Source organism: Coturnix japonica, chromosome 9, assembly GCF_054131305.1.
Source record: "Coturnix japonica strain WE chromosome 9, WE-NBRP24, whole genome shotgun sequence".
Taxonomy (NCBI): Eukaryota; Metazoa; Chordata; class Aves; order Galliformes; family Phasianidae; genus Coturnix; species Coturnix japonica.
Window position 1 is genome coordinate 10,675,021 of NC_140671.1, and position 9,970 is coordinate 10,684,990.

Here is a 9,970-nt window from a genome sequence, read left to right on the forward strand (position 1 = left end):
AACAGCTCTATAAAAAACATAATTGCCCAATAACCCTCTGTCTGCAAACCAAGCCATCTTCCTGTTTCTTCTCTCATAAAGACTATTTGACAAGCCTCTTCCATCAGCTTATAAAAACCTAGAAATAGTTACCTTCCCTGGAAAGAAAATTTGGAGAAAAACAGAAAAAAAAATCATTTGTTTCTCTTATAATATGTATGTGTGTACACTTGGCACATACATATGCCCTAAGATTTCTACAACAAGTAAATAATGTAAGCTGCTCAAGACAGCCAAATCACACATGGTATGACAAGTGGGGAAAAAAAAAAAACAACAGCAACAAAAAAACAACAAACCATCTCATCTTAAAATAACGATATAAGACACTCTATTGAATGTATAAGGTCAGAAATGTTCTAGCCTTTAACTGAACAAAATTAAAGGGGAATATGTGCTGCTAGGATGGAAAGAAAATGTTCTAAAAGTATTGCATTAAAAATTATTCTGAATATCCTAGCTTTTTTTTTTCTGAAATTCCATGGTGAAGAGAGATAATTTAATATTATTTTGCATTTTTGCCACTGAAAACTGAAATAACCTCTAATTTCTTGTTTCCTCTTCTCTCTCCTTTATTCTTCGTAAAGAGTTTGTTTTCTTCCATGACAACATTGCTGCAAGAATCTCTAACTAAAAATATTCACTAGTTTTACCCTCCAGAAGAATGCTCATGTCAGTTGTCCCATCACCTTCTGGATAGTGTAGGGAGTAGCTCATTCAGGGGGCATTCTGTCTTCAGGCATCCTTGAGAAAATACAGAGAAACTCCAAACTGAAACTCTGTTGTAACTAAGGCTTAAATCTAAATCACTTTGTGTTTCAGCCTCTAAAAATTAATTTTAGGTAATTTGAGCAGTCTTGCTTCTGAAAAGTTTGAAGAGATCAGTTCTTGTCTGACTGTCCCAGGTCTCACTTGGAATATTTAATGCAAATAGGATTTGATCTGCAATGCTGAGATTTACAGTCCTGGCAAACATAAGGATAATACATTTTAATTCACTTTCAATACAAAATAGTTGCTTTGATATTTCTGAGAGCAAGCACCTTGGGATCTGCTCCTCCCAAATGACATCAAATAAGAATTTCTCTATTAACACCAGTGGATGAAGGATCGGTCTCTTCAAAAATGAGCAATAAAAATTTATGACTACTGCTGTAGGCCAAAGCTTGAAGTGCTTATTTTACAGTCAAGACTGCCCTTGAAACCAGTGAAGGCTTCACTGAGAAAGAAAGGTGCCATTAATGGTATGGGATGATGCTGAATTCAGATTCCAGTACTGTACATCCTTGGATTTTCAGAATAACCCATGTCACACTGGTGAATCTATGATCAAGGATTTTATTTTCACAGATCTATGTAAGCAAAAATCCCCCAGTGAGGGACAGTGATGAAGCTAGAAAATGTAAGGTGCCGCTGTAGAAAAGGCTGCCTGAGAAGATGCTGGAAGACAAAGCCTTGCAGCTCTTTTTGCAGCTGAGGCCTTTTTAAATGGTCTGAACTTAGGATATAGTGGGCAATGTGTCCGTTTTTTCTCACCATCTAGCTTCTATGACAAATAACAGTCAGAACTGGACTGCATAATTTTCTATCTGAGTGCTAACCACTTCCCAGCTCTATAGGCAACCTCTATGTTCAAGATATTTATCAAAGACATACCTAGATTTCCAAGTCCCAGCATGCAGCACTATTTACTATTTATCACTAAGCTGGTGTCCTAAACCAACCGTATCACACCTTAGCTACAGGGAAGCAAGGACTGGAACCGTTTCAGCTACTTTGAATACGCCAGTTCCCACTTAGTTTTATCATCAGCCTTGAGATGATTTCTTCAGTATCTCAAATTCAATCATGGCATAGCTTCAACACTGCTGTCATGCTGAACAAAACGTGTCAGCTAGATTTATTTTGAGGAATGCTGTGGATGAGTAAGAGCTAATAGTTTCTTGGACTGCTGTTCAAGTTCTCTTTTCTGAAGTCAGTCATGCTCATGTGATTCAGCTTTCTTAAAGCAGACTGACAAAACTGGGATCATCCTTTGGTCCCAATTAGCTCCCATACCTATAACACTGAACAGTGTAACTTGAAAGTTTTATGTAATATACTATTTCATTCACAGTTCATGGGAAGTATCTTCATATATTTTTCTAGTTTTTCAAGTTAGCAAACTCTGTTCTCTAATTTGCATCCACATAACTGTTGCTGTGAGACTGAATCTCAATTACAATTATCTATCTCCAAGTTTTACACATTTGCCTGTTGCTGCTGGCAAACAATCAAGCTCCACCATCCGCTCTCTTGATTTTTATCATGCATTGATTCATCTCTGTTTGGTGACTTCCTGTGATTAGAGAACTGAGTTGGCAAAAAAAAAAAAAAAAAAAAAGGAATATTTCCCAAGTCTTTTCTGCATTCTTTCAATTCATCACAAGGTCAGTCTTTATGTGGCACTGTTCTCTACACATCTCCAGCAGATACTGCTGTCACTTCTCAGCGGTTACAGTTCTGAAATATCTTTCACCTTCTTCCAGGCTTTTTCTTTCATTTTTTGTCCAGCGGAGATTCAATGCTTCTCACAAGTTGAATGAACTAGTCTGCAAGGCGAGCTACATAGAGTGACCTCCCTACTACAGACATGAAAGTCTGTGCGCCAAAGTACTCTAACTAGCTTGTTCTACAGTGTGAGATGAAAAGCGTCACTACTTGTTGTATGAGCCACTGTAAATTCAGGCTTAAACAAATAAGCCAACTTTAAAGATTGAAAAGAAGCCAATCACCTAAGGTCTTTTGCTGCCTCTTTCTGTGATGTTCCAGGTCTTCCCACCAGTCCTATTAGTTTTTCTCTCTCTCTGAGTTCATCTAAGTGGTGTACACATTCTTAAAACTCTTTCAGAAATAACGTGTACCTTTAGTGAGGTAATGCTAAACTCACCCTGTGATGAGATGGTAGCATTTTTGGACCGTGGAGATCAGGCTGTCTCCAGCTCTTACAGGGCAGCAGACAGATAGTGTCAATCCTATATCTTGGTCATTTCAATCTTATTCTACCTCTTACACAACTTAAGAATTCCCACATACTTGCTTCTACTGTACTGTCTACTCCTGTCTTCTGCTCAGGGGCTAATTTATTTTCCTTATGTTGTCTCAGTGACTCCCTGTAGTGCTTTATTCCCTTGTTTGGGCCAGGAAAATCATCAGCAACGTTGTACCTATCCTGTTTCTGTAAAACTGCTCCCTCCCTAAGAGCCTTTCTCTTAACCCTATGTGCCCTCTTGACCACAAATGGCGTGCCAGTCTTAAAATCCAATTGCTAGCACAGATATCTCCACCTGCCTCCACCTGGGGGAAGCAGAGAACCACAAAGCGCTCTTCCTTTTGGAAGGGTATCAGAGTACTCTTCTGCTTCAGATGGGAATAGCAGGAAGTCAGATGCAAAATATGCAAAAACAGGATTCAGGCTTAACAGCTGTGCCAGGTTCAACAACAGTGTTGAAAAAACAGAATTTGCTCTGAAACCTGCTACAGGTGTAGCAGTTCTCGTCTAATAGTTGCACCGTGTTGTCCTGTAGAACTGGATGGGCCTGATCCCTGGAGGTCTGATAAACCTATGACTGTGTGCATTACTCTGGAAGGAAGCTTCCATGCAAACACCAAATTCTGGTTCTTCTCAACCTCCACTTCTAATCTGTCAACCTTGATGATTTCTCCCAAGGAAGAATAGAACCCAAAGGCTGGGGTTTCATCTGTGGTTTTAAGATTGATGGGATAGTGTGATATTATAAAAAGCCAATGGCATGATGCTAAATTAATTGTTCCTAAAGTGGAATTGTAAACTTCCCTTAATGAAGGTTGCACAGTAGTAATTTCTAACTTGTACTGGCACTCAGCATTTTGAGCGTGAAAGGGAAATTAATGCCAGTTCTTATAAAAAGGAATGAATGTATCAATGGTGGAAAAAGTCCATTCAGAGCAGCAAGAACCTGATTTCTTTTAAAGTCTCCTCCAAAGATACTACTGTAGTAGTAGTAGTAGTAATAATAATAATAATAATAATAAAATAATAATAATAATAATAATCACTCTTGCCTTGAAATATTAAAAATTCTTTGTTGGCCCATATGATATTAAGAACTGTTGCCTAGGGCCTTCAAGCCCAGTGCTTAACCCGTGAGCCTCCCTGCCCAGCAGCTGTTCCACGAAGTTGTTTAAAATTAAGGTCTCAGTCCTGCTTAGCAAATTTGTGTGGTAGAAACCTGAGCTAAACCAGAGCCTTGTTAAACAAAATAAGCCTCAGTGCTGGCTTGAAGCGTGCTTGTGCTGTACAGAAAAGACTTAGGCTCAAAGTTGTTGCAGCAGGCTATGAGGAAACTCACTAAACTGTCAAGTAGGTACCTTTGGAAATATTTTATTGACAGTCATCTCCCCCACAGGAAAGAAAGCACTGGGAAGAGACATCTTTTAATAAACCCTTATTTATTTGTTAGTCACTTGTCTCCACAACAGGAAATAAACCAGGGGGTGGGGAAGGAGGGTGATAGGTGAAAAAAAGAAGGGAAATCGCGTTACCCTCACAACCCCTCTGCTCCAAGAAGCTGTATTTTTTTAAAACACTCTGCTTCTAATGCAGATGGAAAAAATAATTAAACCAACCAGCCACCCACCCCTTTTATTAAAATCCTTTGTGGCCACCAGGGATACGATTAACATGGCCACTATAAAAACCCAGTCCCCTACCTTAAAAATAAGTGAAAAATACAAAAAAAGAAAAAGAAAAAAAGAAAAAAAGAGTGAGACATGGTGCAGAACAGGAAGCAAATTAGGAACTTGCCTCTAGGGTGGTGAGAATATTTTTTAGAGTGCCTACTGGAGAATTAGACAGGAGAATCATAAGAAAGGGATAAGCGCTCATTTTATCTCAGCTAGACCTCGAGGACTCATTGAAAAGAACTTCCTTGTTGGCAATGACCTTGGTGTGTGAACTGTGGAACTGCCCAGCTCAGTGGCAAAGTAAGCATGGACCTCACAGCCCCTTCTGAGGAAAGAAAGGTAAGGTTCTAGTTGTCCCAAATTTACCAAATTTTGAGGCTTGCTCAGATCCTCTGATGTTCCACACCTGGTGCTTGGCATCTCCTTCAGTCTTCTCTGTACTTTCCTATTGTACTTCTACTGCTGATTCAGGGCATTCCATGCCTACAGCTAAGCCAGATTTCCCTATAATTATTCTCTTTATTTATACAATGCAACAGAAGCCTGTATTTCTCCAGCTGATATCATAGCAAATTTAGGTACATAGAACACATGTGACATATATTCCCCACCCCACCCTCTACTAATACTACTGTAGTCACTGGCACCTCAACCTCCAGTCTAAACCATCCCTCCTTCCATGAGACCAGAAGTACTTAGGACAAGTAACTCTTATCCCTTTGTGATGAGTCTTCTGTCCTCTCTTAAAATCTGCTATCCTATCTGTCCTCAAGGGCATAGGAAAACCAGGAGATCCTAAAGCTAACTGTGGATATTCACATGCATTCTTACTGGGACAGTAGAATAAAGGAAGAATACAGAATAGTTAATTAATACAGGGTTAGAAGAGGTTTTATGTACATAGCTTCTCAGTTGCAGAATGAATAAGTACTGAAGGCACTGGGATGCTTAGATACACACTTTACTGTATTATTTCCATGTTATCTTTAGTAATACACCTACTCTTTCTGAATGTGTGTACACCAACATCTGCTCCTGACTGTAGCACTTCATTTGTTAGGATTACCCTGGGGCAAAAGGAGATTAGCCAGAATATGTATGTAGAAGGCTTTTCATCACAGCAACCTGGCTAGAAAATGTTATGCATAGTGTCTATTAGTGCATAATCATAATCAGAAGCCATGCCAAATGTGGCAGCCTAGAACAAGAAGCTGCCAGGATAAAATGATAGTCATCTCTATGGTAGAATCCAAACCAAAGATTACTTCACAGTGATTGCCAAGGAACCTCCTTGCACACTGTTGTTATTATGTAAGGAAATGTTGAAAAAAATTTTGAATATCTTCTGAGATGTTCTCAGAAAAAAAGAATACAAAAATACCCCTTGTTCCAAGCTGACCAGGAAAGCATTTTGTTCACCTCCTGTCATTCCCAGTTCTGGATGTTCTATTCTTTTTCAGTTCAAAAAAACAGGAGGCCTAATGGCTTGGTTGTTAATTTGTTAATATAGAACAGGCTTGTGATTAGTATCCCCTGTGATGTGGTAGATGTTAACTGTAGGAGGATAAAATGATGCCAGCTCAAGTACAGAATGAAAAGAACTCCATATTATACACATAAAAGGACTCCACTGAGTTGAAGCAGTGACAACTGTTCACAGTTTTCTGTGAATACAGAAAAGAACTATGCTTAGTGTGCTTGTAAGGGGAATGAGTAGCTCAGACCGACAACTTGATATAAGGAAAAAGACTGGTGGTGTTCCTACTTTAATAAAGCACTTTGAAGAAAATAAAATTGAAGAATAACATTAGCACTGAAGAGGGCAATATCTCCCTTTCTCCCCTATTAAAGTTAAGCTGTACTTCAGTAAAATGTCTTAATGAATGATTAGTAAGGAGGGCAGTATGGCAACTACAATATTCTATAGTTGGGGTACAGTAGGTATTATACCTAATATCTGTTAGAGTTGCTTAGGAAAGCTGAACACTTTGTAAACACTACATTACTGGTATGCAAAATACTACATAACTACAGTTTTGACAACTAGACTGTTGTCCACAATTGTAGGTGCTACAGAACATTAGACTAGCAGTGTAGTTCATTGTAGTGAGTCAGGAAAGTGACTGCATTTATTGCTGGCTCTGACAATAAACTGTTTTGAGACCATGAGTAAATCACTGTCCCTTTCTTCCCTTTCTAAGTAGTGATAAGGACAAATGAGCTTCCTTTGTAAGAGGCGTTGGCATAAATGGATAAAAAGTGTTCAAATGAAAGATGCGTTTTATTCGATAATTGAGAATGGACTTAGTGTGCTAGAATGTAAAGTCTAGGTGGAAGTGGGAATATCTGCTGAGTGGATGTATAAGTCTCATTAAAGTATCTTTCATGACTACACAGAGATGAAAGAAGAATAATTTTAATGTCTTGTATGGATGGCTCTTCTACAGCAATGTACAGCTCAGGTTATCTTTACAGAGCTATTTTACTGTCTAGCAACTAACCAATGGAACTACTTACAATTAGTTATATTTCATATGCATTGTATCATATTCTCAGCAGGGATCACAAGTCAAAATTCCTGTCTTAGGATGTGAGGAATGAACTGGCCTTACCAGCATTTTAACATATGGTTATTGGCAAATCATTTATATCCTGCTTCTCTGATAACCAATCTGTTCATCTGGCAAAACATTATCAGGCAGTTGGTGTGGGCTGGCCTTGCTCACTGGTATTTTATCATCAATTGTAGTGCTTTTGGGGATGGATCTCAAAAGCAGAGATTGAGTGCTTTAATCAATTTCCTGAGCTCTGACCATCAACGGTGTCTTCATTTCCTGCCGCTTTATAAAATGGGGTAAGTCACAGTCAAAAACTTGTTTGGGGTTATTCTAAATAATCCCACTGAACTGCTTCACGTTTACACTCAGCTGGGATCCTGCTTCAAAGACTGATAATATTGATGAGAATCTTCAGCAGAGTTTATATCAGCTCTTCATACCTTGATCATACAGTGTTCAAATCTACCCAAATCTTACCATTGACTTGAATAGGAGCAAGAAGGAAAAAATAATAGTGAAGTAGGAATTCAGTCAGAATGAATTTAAAACAAAAATAATTCTATTTAAGTTATTTCATTTAATATTTAACTAGGAACTAGTGAGTGTAATCTTTCTTGTTTCATTCTGAAAGAGACCTACTTATGAGTTCTGTGCTAGCACTGTGTGAAAAAAGGATTAATGGGTACATAAAGCTCTTCAGTATTTGTCTCTTAGCTATACGTCTCTGATGTCCTACAGTTTAGCTTTGCTGGGACAAAATTTTGCCTAATTCAGCTTTCAGTCTCTCAGGACTGTGAAGTAACTTGAGGAATTATCAGAAACTTCTCTAGAGATGGAAAGAAAGTAAGTAAACAAATGCAGTAAGTTGCTCTGGTTTCTAAAACTTTAAATGAGTTTCTTAAACAAGTTTCCCTATATGTTTATTGACATGATTTCCCTTGACAACTCTGTATCGATATCCAGTTTTTTGATCTGTTCCCATATGGGTCAAGGTGTTTAAAGGTATCATCTGACAAGACAGACGTCTTTTTTTTGTTTCTATAGTGGCCATGCTAAGTAATGGCCTGAAGCAGTGATTGAGCACGTGGTGGGAAGGCAGGACCAACCTGAGGGGAGCTCAGGTGCATGCAGTGCAATCCATCTGAGTGACCAGAAGGGGTGGAGTCAGGATCCACCTCTTCCCAGACCTCATTTAAGGGTTGGCAGTGAAGGTGAAGGCATTTATTGTTGGTAATCCCTGCCTGCCTGAGACCTTACAAAGGTAAGCAGTTCTTTTCATTTATTTCTATATCTGTGGCTGCTGCATTTGGGCGCATTCTCATTTGCTGTAGTTGAAGACTGCCATCCTGCTATTATCATCCCGTTATAGCGTTACAGTTTCTTTTTTCTTTTTCTTTCTTTCTTTTTCCTTGGCAAATAGTAAATAAATTAATGTGGATAGTCAAAACCAGCATGTACTAGCTAACAACAGAATTGTAAGGATTAGCACAGAGAAAGCTGCTTATCATTACTGCCAAAATGGTCATCTTCTGTGAAATAGGGCTGGAGCTATGTTTCCATAGACTTTCTGTCACTGGAATTGGTCTCTAGCTACTGGGAGCTGACAGTCTATGTAAGAAAATCACCTAAGAAGTTATTTCCTCATATGAAATTTAGGTTAAAAATCTCAAAAGCAGATGACTGCGAAACTGTGAATTTATCTGCATTGTTGTTTCCAATGTCATTTAAAAAGTAATTTTGTTCTTGTGAGTTTTTTAACTTCTGTCTGAAACTAATATAGGTTCACTTGTACCTAGGCAAGCCTGCTATGTCTATGACTCTCTCTCTTAAGTGGTATATCTAATTTTTTTACTTAATTTTAGTCTACTTTGTACAGACACTTCAAGGAGGTAGCTTAACTGTGTCAGGAAATCATGCTTCTAGGAACAGGTATTTAACCAAAATATGGTTATTTCATCAACCAACCATTTGTCCGTGAATCACTGTCAAGTTTTCATAACATACACAAATTTGAATTTAACATTATTTTCTCTTGCTTTTGTTTTTTGTATCACCACTTGAAGTTATATCAAAGCTGAGAGCATATTTGTGCCTGAAAGAAAGCATGATAAGCACTGATATCATATTTGTCATGAAGATTCCTGTGATAGAAAGCAAAGGTAGAATAGGCCACTTAATTTCACACCTCAATGCTGCCTCTGCCAGGAATAAAAGTATGGTAGTTGTCATAGATGACTCCTTTCTGAAAGGAACAGAAAGGAGGTTGGATTCCAGTTGGATTCCAGCTGGATTCCACTCACAGGGAGGTCTGCTGCCTCCCTGGGGCCCAGGTTAGGGACAATAATTACCCAGTTCTGGTTGTTGCTTTTGGCAGCAATGGAGTTGTGGGGAGAAGCCCAAGGACCATAAAAAGGGGACATTAAGGCAGTAGCTGGAAAGAGAGGGAGCTCAGGTGGTGTATCCCTGCAGTAGCAGGGAAAAATATGGAGAGAACAGGAAAACCCACTTGGTCAACAAATGTGGCAAGGAGGCTGGTACCAATGGAGGAGTTTTATTTTTATCTGATCATGGGACAGTTCATTCTGCACCAGGCCTGATGATCATAGAATCACTCTGGATTCTTTTGCCATCACCAAAGCATGGTGGGATTGCTCATGTGACTGGAATGC